The sequence below is a fragment of the Oncorhynchus keta genome, chromosome 34 (assembly GCF_023373465.1).
Source record: "Oncorhynchus keta strain PuntledgeMale-10-30-2019 chromosome 34, Oket_V2, whole genome shotgun sequence".
NCBI lineage: Eukaryota > Metazoa > Chordata > Actinopteri > Salmoniformes > Salmonidae > Oncorhynchus > Oncorhynchus keta.
In genome coordinates, this window is record NC_068454.1 from 26,547,918 (window position 1) to 26,564,078 (window position 16,161).

Sequence of the window (16,161 nt, forward strand, 5' to 3'; positions counted from 1 at the left end):
CTTAAGGACAACAAAGTCAAGGTCTTGGAGTGGCCATCACAAAGCTCTGACCTCAATGTTATAGAATACTTGTGGGTAGAACTGAAAAAGCGTGTGCGAGCAAGGAGGCCTACAAATCTAACTCAGTTACACCAGCTCTGTCAGGAGCAATGGGCCAACATTCACCCAACTTATTGTGGGAAGCTTGTAGAAGGCTACCTGAAATGTTTGACCCAAGTTAAACTATTTAAAGGCAATGCTACCAAATACAAATTGAGTGTATTTAAACTTCTGACCCACTGGGAATGTGATTAAAGAAATAAAATATGAAATAAATAATTCTCTCTACTATTATTCTGACATTTCACATTCTTAAAATAAAGTGGTGATCCTAACTGAACTAAGACTAAATGTCAGGAATTCTGAAAAACTGCGTTTAAGTGTATTTGGCTAAGGTGTATGTAAACTTCCAACATAAACTGTATATGTTTTGACAATGACAGTTTACAATCTAAGGTGACGTCAAGTAATTTAGTCCCCTCAACTTGTTCAACAGCCACACGATTCATTACCAGATTCAGCTGAGGTCTAGATTTTCATTAATTTGGGGGGTTGTATCATTTGATTTACCCAACATGCCTACCAGTTTGAAGATGCAAAATATGTTTTATTGTGAAACAAACAAGAAATAATACAAAAAAAACGGAAAAGTTGAGCGTGCATAACTCGTCCCCCTACGAAGCCAATACTTTGTAGAGCCACCTTTTGCAGCAATTACATCTGCAAACCTTTTGGGGTATGTCTCTATAAGCTTGACACATCTAGCCAGTGGGATTTTTGCCCATTCTTCAAGGCAAAACTGCTTCATCTCCTTCAAGTTGGATGGGTTCCGCTGGTGTACAGCAATCTTTAAGTTATACCACAGATTCAATTGGATTCAGGTCTGGGCTTTGACTAGGCCATTCCAAGACATTCAAATGTTTCCCCTTAAACCACTCAAGTGTTGCTTTAGCAATATGCTTAGGGTCATTGTCCTGCTGGAAGGTGAACATATATATATATATATATATAAGGCTGCTGTCACGCCCTGGCCATAGAGAGGTTTTTATTTTCTATTTTGGTTAGGCCAGGCTGTGACTCAGGTGGGCATTCTAGTTTCTTTATTTCTAAGTTTTCTATTTCTTTGTTTTTGGCCGAGTGTGGTTCCCAATCAGAGGTAGCTGTCGTTGTCTCTGATTGGGAATCATACTTATGCAGCCCTTTCCCACCTGTGTTTTGTGGGTAGTTGTTTTCTGTATCATTTATTTGCCTTACAGAACTTTGGTCCATGCCTTCTGACGAGAGACGTAACAGCTGCACTGAAATCTAACAGTACAGTTCCCACAATCTTCTCATTATCAATTTCTTTCAACCAATCATCAGTCATTTGTGTCAGTGCAGTGCATGTTGAGTGCCCTTCTCTAAAAGCATGCTGAAAATCTGTTGTTAATTAGTTTACAGAGAAATAGCATTGTATTTGGTCAAACACAATTTTTTCCAACAGTTTGCTTAGAGCTGGCATTAAGCTTATAGGTCTGCTGTTAGAACCAGTAAAGGCCGCTTTACCACTCTTGGGTAGCATAATTACTTTGGCTTCCCTCCAGGCCTGAGGAAAAATACTTTCCTCTAGGCTCAGATTAAAAGTATGACAGATAGGAGTGGCTGTAGAGTCAGCTACCATCCTCAGTAGCTTTCTATCTAAGTTATCAATGCCAGGAGATTTGTCATTATTGATCAATAACAATCATTATTCCACCTCTGCCACACTATGGGTGGTATACAGGAGATAGCCCAGTTTGGTAAAAGACCAAGTACATATTATGGCAAAGAACAGCTCAAATGAGCAAAGGGAAACGACAGTCCATCATTACTTTAAGCCATAACGTTCAGTCAATGCGGACAACTTCAAGAACTTCAAGAACCCAATTGAGAAGGTTTGGGATGAGATGGACCGCCGAGTGAAGGAAAAGCAGCCAACAAGTGCTCAGCATATGAGAACTCCTTCAAGACTGTTGGAAAAGCATTCCTCATAAAGCTGGTTGAAAGAATGCCAAGAGTGTGCAAAGCTTTCAGCAAGGAAAAGGGTGGCTAGAATCTAAAATATATTTTCATTTATTTAACACTTTTTTGGTTTCTACATGATTCCATATGTGTTATTTCATAGTTTTGATGTCTTCACTATTATTCTACAACATCGAAAATAGTCTAAATAAATAAAAACCCTTGAATGAGTAGGTGTGTCCAAATTTTGGACTGGTACTGTATATACAATGCTCAAAAAAATAAAGGGAACACTAAAATAACACATCCTAGATCTGAATGAATGAAATATTCTCATTAAATACTTTTTTCTTTACATAGTTGAATGTACTGACAATAAAATCACACAAAAATGATCAATGGAAATCAAATTTATCAACCCATGGAGGTCTGGATTTGGAGTCACACTCAAAATTAAAGTGGAAAACCACACTACAGGCTGATCCAACTTTAATGTAATGTCCTTAAAACAAGTCAAAATTAGGCTCAGTAGTGTGAGTGGCCTCCACATGCCTGTATGGCCTCCCTACAATGCCTGGGCATGCTCCTGATGAGGTGGAGGATGGTCTCCTGAGGGATCTCCTCCCATACCTGGATTAAAGCATCCGCCAACTCCTGGTCTGTGGTGCAACAAGTCAAAATGAGGCTCAGTAGTGTGAGTGGCCTCCATGTGCCTGTATGACCTCCCTACAACGCCTGGGCATGCTCCTGATGAGGTGGCGGATGGTCTCCTGAGGGATCTCCTCCCAGACCTGGACTAAAGCATCCGCCGTTGGTGGATGGAGCGAGACACGATGTCCCAGATGTGCTCAATTGGATTCAGGTCTGGAGAACGGGTGGGCCAGTCCATAGCATCAATGACTTCCTCTTGCAGGAACTGCTGACACACTCCAGCCACATGAGGTCTAGCATTGTCTTACATTAGGAGGAACCCAAGGCCAACCGCACCAGCATATGGTCTCACAAGGGGTCTGAGGATCTCATCTCGGTACCTATTGGCAGTGGCAAAATTTGCCAATCTTGGTGTTCTCTGGCAAATGAAAAAGGCCCTGCATGGTGTTGGGCTGTAAGCACAACCCCCACCTGTGGACGTCGGGCCCTCATACCACCCTCATGGAGTCTGTTTCTGACCGTTTGAGCAGACACATGCACATTTGTGGCCTGCTGGAGGTCATTTTGCAGGGCTCTGGCAGTGCTCCTCCTGCTCCTCCTTGCACAAAGGCGGAGGTAGCGGTCCTGCTGCTGGGTTGTTGCCCTCCTACGGCCTCCTCCACGTCTCCTAATGTACTGGCCTGTCTCCTGGTAGCGCCTCCATGCTCTGGACACTACGCTGACAGACACAGCAAACCTTCTTGCACCTGCTCGCATTGATGATCCGTCCTGGATGAGCTGCACTACCTGAGACACTTGTGTGGGTGGTAGACTCCGTCTCATGCTACCACCAGAGTGAAAGCACCGCCAGCATTCAAAAGTGACCAAAACATCAGCCAGGAAGCATTTGAACTGAGAAGTGGTCTGTCGTCACCACCTGCAGAACCACTCCTTTATTGGGGGTGTCTTGCTAATTGCCTATAATTTTCACCTGTTGTGTATTCTATTTGCATAACAGCATGTGAAATTTATTGTCAATCAGTGTGATTGACTTGGAGTTACATTGTGTTGTTTAAGTGTTCCCTTTATTTTTTTGAGCAGTGTATATTAAAGCGTCAAGTACATCATTTTCCAAATACATTTTGAATGAAAGATGTAAAATAATTCAGACAATGAGTCTGTAAAGCCCATGTGTATAATCTATTTGTATACGCTATTACCTAATAGCCATGTGTATGTAGTGTTGGAACTGATAAAGTCAGTGCAGGGTATATCCACTCATCAATGCTAAATGTATTCCTTTTGGATTCTGGCTGAATACAGATAGTGCCCTTATGGGCTGGTAGAACGCAGCACAATGTAATATGGGCCTAAGCATGACTGCTGAAGAGAATACCTTCATGAAGATGCAACAATTCTATTTTTTTTAAAGTCAATTCCATGCTTGACAAATACCTACACAGAAGAACATAAGGACACTTTGGACAAAAGAAGATGCCAAAATTGATATTTTCACTGAGAGGTTGGCCTACAAAGATTCAGTCTCCTAGTTTCATTGGTAGGGGTACAGAAAAAGGAACACGTCTCATACGATTCAGGATAAATAGTTTCAAATTGTATGGCTGTGTCCAAAGTTTCAGGAAACAACACTTCAACTCCTATGGGCCTTCGATCATGTATTGCACTTTCCAGAACATTCAGGGTGAGGGTAGCCTCTTTGTAACCCCTTTGAAGGGGTGTGTGATATCTCTGAAAGCCTTTCACCACCTACGAATGTAGGATCTATGAGCCTCTCCACACTCACTACACTGTTCGTAAAAATACCGTCGGCTACACATATTACTCAAATGTAAACTTGTGTACTTGTTATGTCTCGACCGCTACCTCCGGAGGTAGTGCACGACACACCCGACTGTTGTTAGACCTTGAAGCTTTGCAGTTTAAACAGAATTGTCTCTTTGAGTCAACACTCAGTATAAATGGTAACAGCAGAGAAATGTTTTTCAAACATTTGAAATGTATAGACATTTCTCTAATATTTTAGACTTGTTTTATTGAGTTTTTACCTGAAATTGCAGTAACAGCCTATTATATTCTGAAATTGTCGCAGTAGCTGCCGGCTGCACTGAGCCATGAAAAATTATGGAAGCTCATCTCCATCACCAAAAACATGTCAAATGTAGATAAATCAAATAGGATATGTTTTTTCCCCTTCATTTGTAACACTGTGTGGTGATTTCAGAGGTGGCACCACAGGTCCCAGAGTGGTGGGGGGGGTTGTTTTCCTGGGGCCCAGAGTTTTTCCTGATCTGGTAGTAGGCTAACCTGACCAACTCCGGACCCTAGTTGTAGCATATTACATAGTAATAAATTAGATGTAAAACATGTGTTTATATGGGCTATGATGTTGCCAGATTTGTGTTATAATCAGGTCATATCCTAGGGAGTGTCACGTTCTGACCCTAGTTATTGTGTTAATTGTTTGTTTAAGTTGGTCAGGATGTGAGTTGGGTGGGCATTCTATGTTTTGTGTGTCGAGGTTGTTTTTCTGTGTTCTGTTTTCGGTTTTCGTTATTCACGGTATGTTTATTGTTTTGTATAGAGTGTTCAGTTTATGTGTTTAATAAACAACCATGGACACTTACCACGTCTCATATTGGTCCTCCGATCCTTCTCGCCTCTCCTCTTCAGATGAAGAGGATGAAAACCCTTACAGGGAGGATGAAAACATTAAGAGCTTTTACACAGACAAAGAGACAACTGTGATTGGACGATAAAACGAACAGGGCTGAGCTCACGGTCTGCAGGGGGATATCCTGATCCACACAGCTCCCTGTCCTGAAACACGACCGGTCTGAGACTCAGGCGGCAGTGATATTTCAACCTGCGTGTCCTGATCGTGTCTTGCACATGTGGTTGCAAATCTTCATGCAATGTAATACATGAAGATGAGATTGATGTTCTTCCCTCATCCCCTTCCTCTTGCAGCAGGTACACTGCATTTGACAAACTACAGAGGAGATACATCATTATTTGCAAACTAAATTCATCTAACACCGCAAACAATACTAAAACCAACTCCCCCCCAACACGCTTGTCTCGTCCAATTTTGTTATTTTGGGTTTGGACCTGATGGCGTTGCCTGCTTAAAATCCATGGCAACCCAACAATTATTTTAAATATCAAGTACAGTACAGGTATAACATACTGAGCTGTTGCCTGAAGCAGATCACACACAGTTGTGCCAGGTTCAGTGCCTGCATCATTTAAATATGAATTATTGACAATGAGTTCAAATAATTAAAGACTTGTGCATAAGATAATATAGTTATCGTTAAAATGCACAGCATATTACATTCAGGGATAATGTTATCACTTTACCCGTTGGTGGTATGGGCTTACAAGCAACTCGATCCACATCAGCTTGGCTTGCAAAGTACTTTTCCTCGTGTTTTGGTTGCTCATAACTTGATCCTGACAACTTTTTCCTAGGCAAACCAAAAAGTCCATCTACTGCTGCCACCATTGTCCTGTGAAGAGATGTCTAATATACTTGGTACAACTTAATAGTTTTTGGACCCCGGGAACAGATCATGGGGATCCCAATAAACAAATAAAATGAAAGGCTAAGTCTGTTAGTCTGTACATGTAACGGTATTCGTCATCTGAAGAAGAGGAATCATCGGACCAAAGCGAAGCGTGGTAAGTGTTCATGCTTTTTATTGGAACTGAACACAAATAACAAAAATAACAAAGAGAATAACCAAAACTGAAACAGCCCTGTAAGGTGCAAAACACTAAACAGAAATTAACTACCCACAAAAATCATGTGGGAAAAAGCTACCTAAGTATGGTTCCCAATCAGAGACAACGATAGACAGATGTCCCTGATTGAGAACCATACCCGGCCAAAACAGAGAAATACAAAAACATAGAAAAAATAACGTAGAATGCCCACCCAAATTACACCCTGACCAAACCATAATGGAGACATAAAAAGCTCTCTACGGTCAGGGCGTGACAAATCAAATCAAATTTTATTTGTCACATACACATGGTTAGCAGATGTTAATGCGAGTGTAGCGAAATGCTTGTGCTTCTAGTTCCGACAATGCAGTGATAACCAACAAGTAATCTAACTAACAATTCCAAAAACTACTGTCTTATACACAGTGTAAGGGGATAAGGAATATGTACATAAGGATATATGAATGAGTGATGGTACAGAGCAGCATACAGTAGATGGTATCGAGTACAGTATATACATATGAGATGAGTGTGTAGACAAAGTAAACAAAGTGGCATAGTTAAAGTGGCTAGTGATACATGTATTACATAAGGATGCAGTCGATGATGTAGAGTACAGTATATACGTATGCATATGAGATGAATAATGTAGGGTAAGTAACATTATATAAGGTAGCATTGTTTAAAGTGGCTAGTGATATATTTACATCATTTCCCATCAATTCCCATTATTAAAGTGGCTGGAGTTGGGTCAGTGTCAATGACAGTGTGTTGGCAGCAGCCACTCAATGTTAGTGGTGGCTGTTTAACAGTCTGATGGCCTTGAGATAGAAGCTGTTTTTCAGTCTCTCGGTCCCAGCTTTGATGCACCTGTACTGACCTCGCCTTTCTTGATGATAGCGGGGTGAACAGGCAGTGGTTCGGGTGGTTGATGTCCTTGATGATCTTTATGGCCTTCCTGTAACATCGGGTGGTGTAGGTGTCCTGGAGGGCAGGTAGTTTGCCCCCGGTGATGCGTTGTGCAGTCCTCACTACCGTCTGGAGAGCCTTATGGTTGAGGGCGGAGCAGTTGCCGTACCAGGCGGTGATACAGCCCGCCAGGATGCTCTCGATTGTGCATCTGTAGAAGTACAGTACAATTGTTTGATAAAAATGTAACAGAGATGTTTCTAATAGATACATTTTGTTTATACAAGAGAGACACATCATAATTGACATCTTATGCTTTGATGTGTTTTTTTCGGGGTGATAAAAAATTAAATAGGCCAACAACAAAAAAATACAACAAACTTGGGACAGAATGGGCACTGGGTTCCATCTGCAGTTTCTGGGGCCAGACAGTGCATGTCACGTGTGCTCTCTCTCCGGTCTCTAGGTCACCAGGCTGCTCGTTATGGCACACACCTGTCACCATCATTAGACATACCTGCGTGTCATCAGACTCACCTGGATTTCATCACCTCCTTGATTACCTGCCCTATAAATGTCACTCCCTTTGGTTCCTTTCCCAGGTGTCATTGTTTCTTTGTCTTGTCTGTGTGTTGTTCGTGTTTTCTTGTTTTGGATTATGTTAAGTTTATTTTTTTAAACACTCACTCCCTGAACTTGCCACCCGACTCGCAGTGCACTCATTTACAGAATGGCACTTCACCAAAGGGAAGCATCAGGGAGTGTTTTTTTTTTTTTGTGTGTTGGATGTTGGGTCCGGGTGTCAGAACCGGAGCTACCTGGACGGCCTCAGCCGGTTTGTTGGATTCCCATGCTCCTGGTCCCCGAGATCGTCCCTTTGGTTGATGTCCTGCAGCCAAACGCACCAGGAAGGGGGGTACCGTCATGTATGCTCTCTCTCTGGCACTCTAGGTCACCAGCCTGCTCATTATGGCGCACACCTGACACCATCGTTACACACATAGGCGTCATTAGACTCACCTAGACTCCATCACCTCCCTGATTACCTTCCCTGTATATGTCACTCCCGTTGGTTCCTTCCCCAGGTGTCATTGTTTCTGTGTCATGTCTGTGTGTTGTTCGTGTTTTCTTGTTTTGGATTATGTTATGTTTATTTATTAAAACACTCACTCCCTGAACTTGCTTCCCGACTCTCAGCGCACTCGTTACAGTGCAACATATCAAGTTCCAACATGTCGGAAATCCACATAGGCCTCATTTGTCAGGGCAGTATACAAGTCTCTTACCTGAAATTAATGAACAGTCACTTAAAGGCACTCTGATTCATTACTGCATTCCATCAGAGTAGGCCATCAACACATAGAGCAAATGCATCTTCACATACAAGTAGGATGTGGTTTCTATGACAGATCTGTTTATCAAAACAGGAATATGGTTATGAATTTTTGCAGACAAAGTAGACACATTATAGAATCAGAATATAAAAGTGATTACTTACTGTCCTATGAGGATAATTGAATGACAGGTCCCTCAGTGAAACACCACTCTCAAGCTGCAGGCTGGTTATCTGCTTGAGTAGTGAGCAGACCGCTGTAGTCTGAGGCTGGCGGGGTGTGCAAGGCCAGAGCATGTACCTGACCAATGACACTGCTTACGGGTCATACTGGCATATCATGCACTCGGCCTGAAAAAAGAAAAGAGTTTAGTCATAAAAAGTTCCATTAAAAATACACAATCTGTTAACAGGATGGAGCAAAAGCTACACATTTTCCATTCCACATTCCAATATCCATTTTTTTCTTTGACATATCTGTGATGCGTATCGCAGTGCCTTACCCTGAATCCATCTGCTGCCAAGCAGAGATGCATTGGGTCCCGCTTTTTAAAGTCTTTGGTATGACTAAACTGGGGATCGAACCAAACCTTCCAATCTCAGGGCCGACAGTAACCCCAAGGCCACTGAGTTGATGGGTGCATTATGCATTAAATAAACAACATCCACTGCAGATTGTCAGCTGCTATAACTCAAAACTGAGGATTTAGGTTTTCTTCTTGATATCACCTTGAAACAAGTTATTTGAGGGCAATCGCTTACTGAAACTGTCTTTTCACTTTTAATATCAGCAAAACCATGCCTTCCGAGTTGTAAAAGGGTGGCCAGCCATGACAACAGTCTCCCATGACAACAGAAACTATCCCAAAGACTATATCCAGTAATAGTTTACTATTGTTCTAGTTATGATATAACACACTTACGTTACTACAATTAAGGCATAAGCCATAATCAAGGGGTATACACTGAGTATACCAGACATTAGGAACATCTTCCAAATATTGAGTTGACCCCCCCCCCACCTTCTGTCCTCAGAACAGCCTCAATTCGTTGGGGCATTGACTCTACAAGGTGTCAACAGCGTTCCATAGGGATGCTGGCCCATGTTGACTCCAATTCTTCCCACAAATGGATGTCCTTTGGGTGGTGGACCATCCTTGATACCGGTGCGTCTGGCACCTACTACCAAAGGCACTTATATTTTTTCTCTTGCCCATTCACCCTGGCACACATACACAATTCATGTCTCAATTGTCTCAAGGCATAAAAATCCTTTAACCTGTCTCCTCAGTGGAGAGATTTTGAATATCAAGATTCCATTCAGTGGCAAACCCGATCCTGTCATCAACTGGCAGAAGGGACAAGACCTCATCGATAACAACGGATACTACCAAGTCATCATCACAAGGTCATTCACATCGCTCGTATTCCCCAAACGGAGTTGATAGGAAGGATGCTGGTTTCTACATCGTTTGTGCGAAGAACAGATTTGGCATTTACCAACAGACAGTTGAACTGTATGTTGCAGACGTGGCCGACCCACCACGTGGTGTCAAAGTAAGTGATGTTTCAAGAGACTCAGTCTCTCTGAGTTGGAAAGTACCTGCTAATGATGGTGGAAGCAGAGATACCAGCTACGTTGTGGAGAAGTGTCCCACAACAGCTGACCGATGGGAACGTGTTGCCCAGGCTCGTGATACTCACTACAATATCACCTGTTCAGAGGAACCAGGTACCAGTTCAGAGTCATAGCCTAAAACAAATTTGGTCAAAGTCAACCATGTGAAGAAAGCGGTCCCGTTACAATAAATTAGTCCTTGGCTATGACAGCGAGGTTAGTGACAGAGATGTTCCCAAGCCAAAGGCTCCCCATTCAAGTGCCAAGAATGTGCATAACAAGTACATGTTTGCTGAGAAACTGGGCCGTGGCCAGTTTGGTATCGTTCACCGTTGTGTTGAGACCAGCTCTGAGAGGACATACATGGCCAAATTTGTCAAGGTGAGGGGTGCAGATCAAGCATTCATCAAGAAAGAAATTGCAACACTGAACCTGGCCAGACACAACAACTTCTTGTGTCTTCATGAGTCCTTCGACAGCACTGAGGAATTAGTCATGATCTATGACTTCGTCTCACTCAGGTCAAGACATCTTTGAATGCTTCGGCACAGGAGACTTCGAGCTGAATGAGCGTGAAATTGGCAACTACATCAGACAAGTATGTGAAGCTCTTGAGTTCTTCCACAACAAGAGTCAGGGTCACTGACATCAGGCCTGAGAATATTGTGTAGACCACAAGAAAGGGCAGTAAAGTCAAGATCATTGAGCTAGGACAGGCAAGACACCTGACTCCTGGGGACCAGATCAAGGTTCAGTACACTACAGCTGAGTATGCTGCCCCTGAGATTCACCAGAATGACATGGTCAGCAGTGTTACAGATATGGCCAGTTGGTGTTCTAGTCTATGTCCTATTCAGTGGACTCAATCCATTTACTGCTGAGACTCCTCAGCAGATGATTGAAAACATCTCAAATGCTGAGTACAGTTACGACGACGAAATCTTCAAGGTGCCTACTATTGAAGCATTAGACTTTATCAAGAGTGAACTGAAACGCATTGAGTTTGAAGAAAAAACTAGAACCTTGAGGAAAGAGAGAACTACAACTTCCCATCTGGCAGGTAGCCTAGTGGTTAGAGTGTTGGGCCAGTAACCGAAAGGTTGCTAGATCGAATCCCTGAGCTCTTGTTCTGCCCCTGAACAAGGCAGTTAACCCACAGTTCCTAGGCCATCATTGTAAATACGAATTTGTTCTTTAACTGACTTTCCTAGTTAAATAAAATACAATTTAAAAAATAAAAAATGTGGCAACTAAGGGGAGAAGGTCACCCACCCCTGAAAAAACCTGTCCACGTTCCCCTAGGCCTGTTGCTACTGCCAGATCAGCCTCCAGGTGGAGACCGTGCAGGTGGCCAAAGTTGACTACCTGGAAGGTATGAGTCAAGAAAAGCCATTCTGAGATCCAAGAGGAGATCAGTAGAAAGGAAGGAGTATGCAGCCCTTCAGCTTTGACCATACCCCATGAGTCACTGTGAGGTTGCATTCCCACTGTGTGCCATGCGGTCAACATGCTAAAGTTAAGAAGCAGTGCGGCTTGGTTGGATTGTGTTTCGGAGGACGCATGGCTTTCGACCTTCGTCTCTCCCGAGCCCATACGGGAGTTGTAGCGATGAGACAAGATAGTAACTACTAACAATTGGATACCACGAAATTGGGGAGAAAAAGGGGATAAAAAAAATAAAAAAATGTTTATTAAGACTGTCAACAAAGGACAGAACATCAAGTTGACATGTGAGAACCTGCCCCTGAAATTGAGTGTCTTAAAGACAACATCATGGTGAGTAGGATACAAAGAGTTTTGTAAATCATGTTTGATTTGATTTCTTCAATTCAATACAACAGAACTGTATTCATCCCATCAGGGGCAATCAGAAAAAGCAAGTCCGGTTACAAATAACACTAGATACTTGAATAATACTTTAATTCGGTCTCTCTCCTTACAGGTATCTACAACCTCAAACAGGAAACTGAGCTGTTCAAAAAGTGTATACACTCTGGAGATTATTTAGGCCACAGTTGCAGACAGTGGCAAATACACCATCAAAGGCACAAACAAATATGGACAGTGCTCTCGAACATCTCTCAACATCACCAGTAAGTTATCAATACATTGTTTAATTAAAAGCTTACAGTACATTGCAAAGCTTACAGTACAAAGCAAAGCTTTCCCAATATTTATGAAAAATTCAACTTGAGTCGCTACATTTTACTAATAGCTTAAATTAAAGACTAAGATTTCATTTTCCTAACCAGTATTTTCCATGTGTTATTTGTTTATATTCATACAGATGGTCTTGAGTATCTCCATTGAGAATTGACCATTTAGCCATGTACTTCATCATTTGCGTTGATCGCACAGCTCTTGTTCAAGGACCTGCCAAAATGGTTATAAAGGAGCAAAGTGCTGCTGCTGCCAGCTTGCACAGTGACAGTTTCTCAGCCACATCAGTCCATATGGCTGAAGCATCAATGACGCAAGAAGGCTCTTTCCAAAAACCAATTTGAAAGCATGTCTGCTGCTAGCACATCCGCCATAACATCTGAATCAATGGTATCCATGAGCTTCAGCAGTATCACGGAAATGTCAAGTGAAATGATGTCAAGTCATGCTATTTCAACTCATGGCTCCTCAATGAGCGCTCTTATTCATGGTGGCGGCAAAGGTGAGATGCATTTCCCTTGCCCATATAGTGTACTGTATCTAGAATTAGTATAGTCTTGAGTTTGTTGTTCTTCTGCTTTAAATGACAAGTAAAGAAGATGACATGTTATTAATTAATTCCTTTATTTTTGTATCATTGCTTCTAGCTCCCAAAATCGAATCTATCCCAGAGGATATCAGCATTGAGCCAAGAAAGACTGAGTGTGTCCTGTGCTTTCTCTGGACACCCAACACCTGAGAATGAGTGAGTCCGCTCAGGGAAACAGTGTGATGAAGAGCGTGACAGGTTTCACATTGAGGCCACCGAGGACCTCACCACCCTCGTCATCCCCTGTGTGAAGGAAAACGATGCCGGAGCGTACACCCTCAAACTGTCCAACGAGCTTTATTCCATCCATGTCAAAAAAAATACTTGAATCATTTCTATCCCCATTTTCCCCCCTCCAGTACCTTTTTATTTATTGAATTATCAAGTCATCTTTACTTGATAAAGACCTGGATTTATGTTCTTGTAAAAAAAATGTTTAATATATACCAAACTTGACTAAGTCTAAAGTTGTTATAAAATGTGCCATATTGGATAATTATGACTGATTTTTTTTAACCACTTTTCTGTGACATGTACACAATGTATATAGCTGAATTGAATGGTTATGGGAAATGTATGCATTGCTATTTATGACAATATTAACTGAAACAAAAATAACTCAATGTTTTAGCAGGAGAAAGATTCACATTAAACTAATACCCTGTTAAACCTGAAACTAAACTCTGTGCCTAAACAAAAAGGTGAAGTCTTAAGATTCCCTCAACAATTAGAGAAGCTCCCTGTTGAAGTAGACTAAATCAGAGAAAGACAGTGTTATGCACTGTGCATCTGTGTGTGCCATTTTACAAAAACCCCTATGAATTGTAACAGGATCATAAGACTAAGTGCTGTTTGCATAAACCCTGTAAGCAGGACAACTAGGTATTGTGTTCTGATTGACTCAACCACCATTTTAATGACATGCTCAACATGTGAGCAGCTTGCACGTTGTGTGCTGTTTTTAAGTGCACTTTTTTAAGTGCAATTGAGTTGAATTGGCTTTTTAAAACGTAACATCACCTGGCCATTAAAAAACAAAATCAATTCAAGTACTTTGTTGCAGAAGCAGTGCCACCTCTAGGAGGATTGCTAGGTAATATTGTGTGAGTGTGTTTTTATTTTAGAATTTCACCTTGTCAGTAGTCAGGGTAACCATCAAGTGAATGTACCACGGTGATACCATCTACTCTGAAACAAAGAAAGCAAAACGCATTACTAATAATGCCCTGCACTTTGATTTAACTGCGTCTATTGATGTAGAATCACTACTATAATCATCCTTGCGTTTTATGTTACCAATGTAATAAAGCAGTATTTCAGCACTAGTGAATTACTGTTTCTTTACCTCAATTACATGTGTTGTTCAGTTTCCTTTCCTTATCAATGATTCCACCACTTTTACATTTTCAAATATAACAAATAACCACTAAGGTAAACAGGGAAATAATAACTAAAGTATGTAACAATATATAAGGGTCAATGTCATATACAACTGTGATTGATTGTTTCATCCACACAAATGAAGTAACTTCACAGTGTTGAGCCAAATATCAGCTGCCCTCCGTCTGAACAAACACTGACCAAATACCCAGGTTAAAAAGGCAAAGTGCAGTTCAAACAATACCAAAGCAACACCCCACCACTTGTTTTGGTAAACAGCTGTGGAATGGAGCTGGAGAAATGTTACTATTCTCAAAGTCATAGACAAGAGCTATGGATGCAAGGACTGACCATCCATGAGGTCATCAAAATTCTAGTTTTAACATTGACATTGTTTTCAAACATTGGAGTAAAACAAGCTTATGTTTCGGGTTCTGATGGGGTGGGACAGTTGATCTAAGCTCACAAGACAAATTATATTCTTCAAGAATCAATAGCTATATATCATTCAGTTCACTGTCAATAAATGGACGTAGCAGCAACTGAAGATTGCAGCTGCAGGAATAGCATACAACAGTACGAGTCAAAAGTTTGGACACACATTCAAGGGCCTTTCTTTTTTTAAACTATTTTCTAAATTGTAAAATAATAGTGAAGACATCAAAACTATGAAATAACACATATGGAATCTTGTAGTAACTAAAAAGTGTTAAACAAATCTAAATATATATTTTTTATTTGATATTCTTCAAAGTAGCCACCCTTCACATTGATGACAGCTTTGCACACTCTTGGCATTCTCTCAATATGCTTCATGAGGTAGTCACCTGGAATGCATTTTAATTAACAGGTGTGCCTTGTCAAAAGTTAATTTGTGGAATTTCTTTCCTTCTTAATGCGTTCAAGCCAATCATTTGTGTTGTGACAAGATAGGGGTGGTATACAGAAGATAGCCCATATTTGGTAAAATACCAAGTCCATATTATGGCAATAACAGCTCAAATAAGCAAAGAGAAACAACAGTCCATCATTACTTTAAGATATGCAGTTCAGTCAATCGTAAAATTTCAAGAACTTTGAACGTTTCTTCAAATGCTGACGCAAAAACCATCAAGCGCTATGATGAAACTGGCTCTCATGAGTAATGCCACAGGAAAGGAAGACCCAGCGTTACCTCTGCTACAGAGGATAAGTGCATTAGAGTTACCAGCCTCAGAAATTGCAGCCCAAATAAATGCTTCACAGAGTTCAAGTAACCGACACATCTCAACATCAACTGTTCAAAGGAGGAGTGTGGAATCAGGACTTCATGGTCGAAATGCTGCAAATAAACCACTACTAAAGGACACCAATGAGAAGAAAAGACTTGCTTGGGCCAAGAAACATGAGCAATGGACATTAGGCCGGTGGAAATCTGTTCTTTAGTTCAAATTTGAGATTTTTGTTTCCAACTTCCATGTCTTTGTGAGACAGAGTAGGTGAACGGATGATCTCCGCCTGTGTGGTTCACACCGTGAAGCATGGAGGAGGAGGTGTGATGGTGTAAGGGTGCTTTGCTGGTGACACTGTTTGTGATTTATTTAGAATTCAAGGCACACTTAACCAGCATGGCTACCACAGCATTCTGCAGCAACATGCCATCCCACCTGGTTTGCGCTTTCATTTGTTTTTCAACAGGACAATGACCCAACACACCTCCAGGCCGTGTAAGGGCTATTTGACCAAGAAGGAGAGTGATCGAGTGCTGCATCAGATGACCTGGCCTCCACAATCACC

At 41.5% G+C, this 16,161-nt stretch overlaps 1 pseudogene; it reads left to right on the forward strand.

Moving 5' to 3' along the window:
• The first annotated feature begins 604 nt into the window (after nt 1-604).
• Nucleotides 605-13,333, forward strand: LOC118366640 (SPEG neighbor protein-like; annotated as a pseudogene).
• The last annotated feature ends 2,828 nt before the right edge of the window (nt 13,334-16,161 follow it).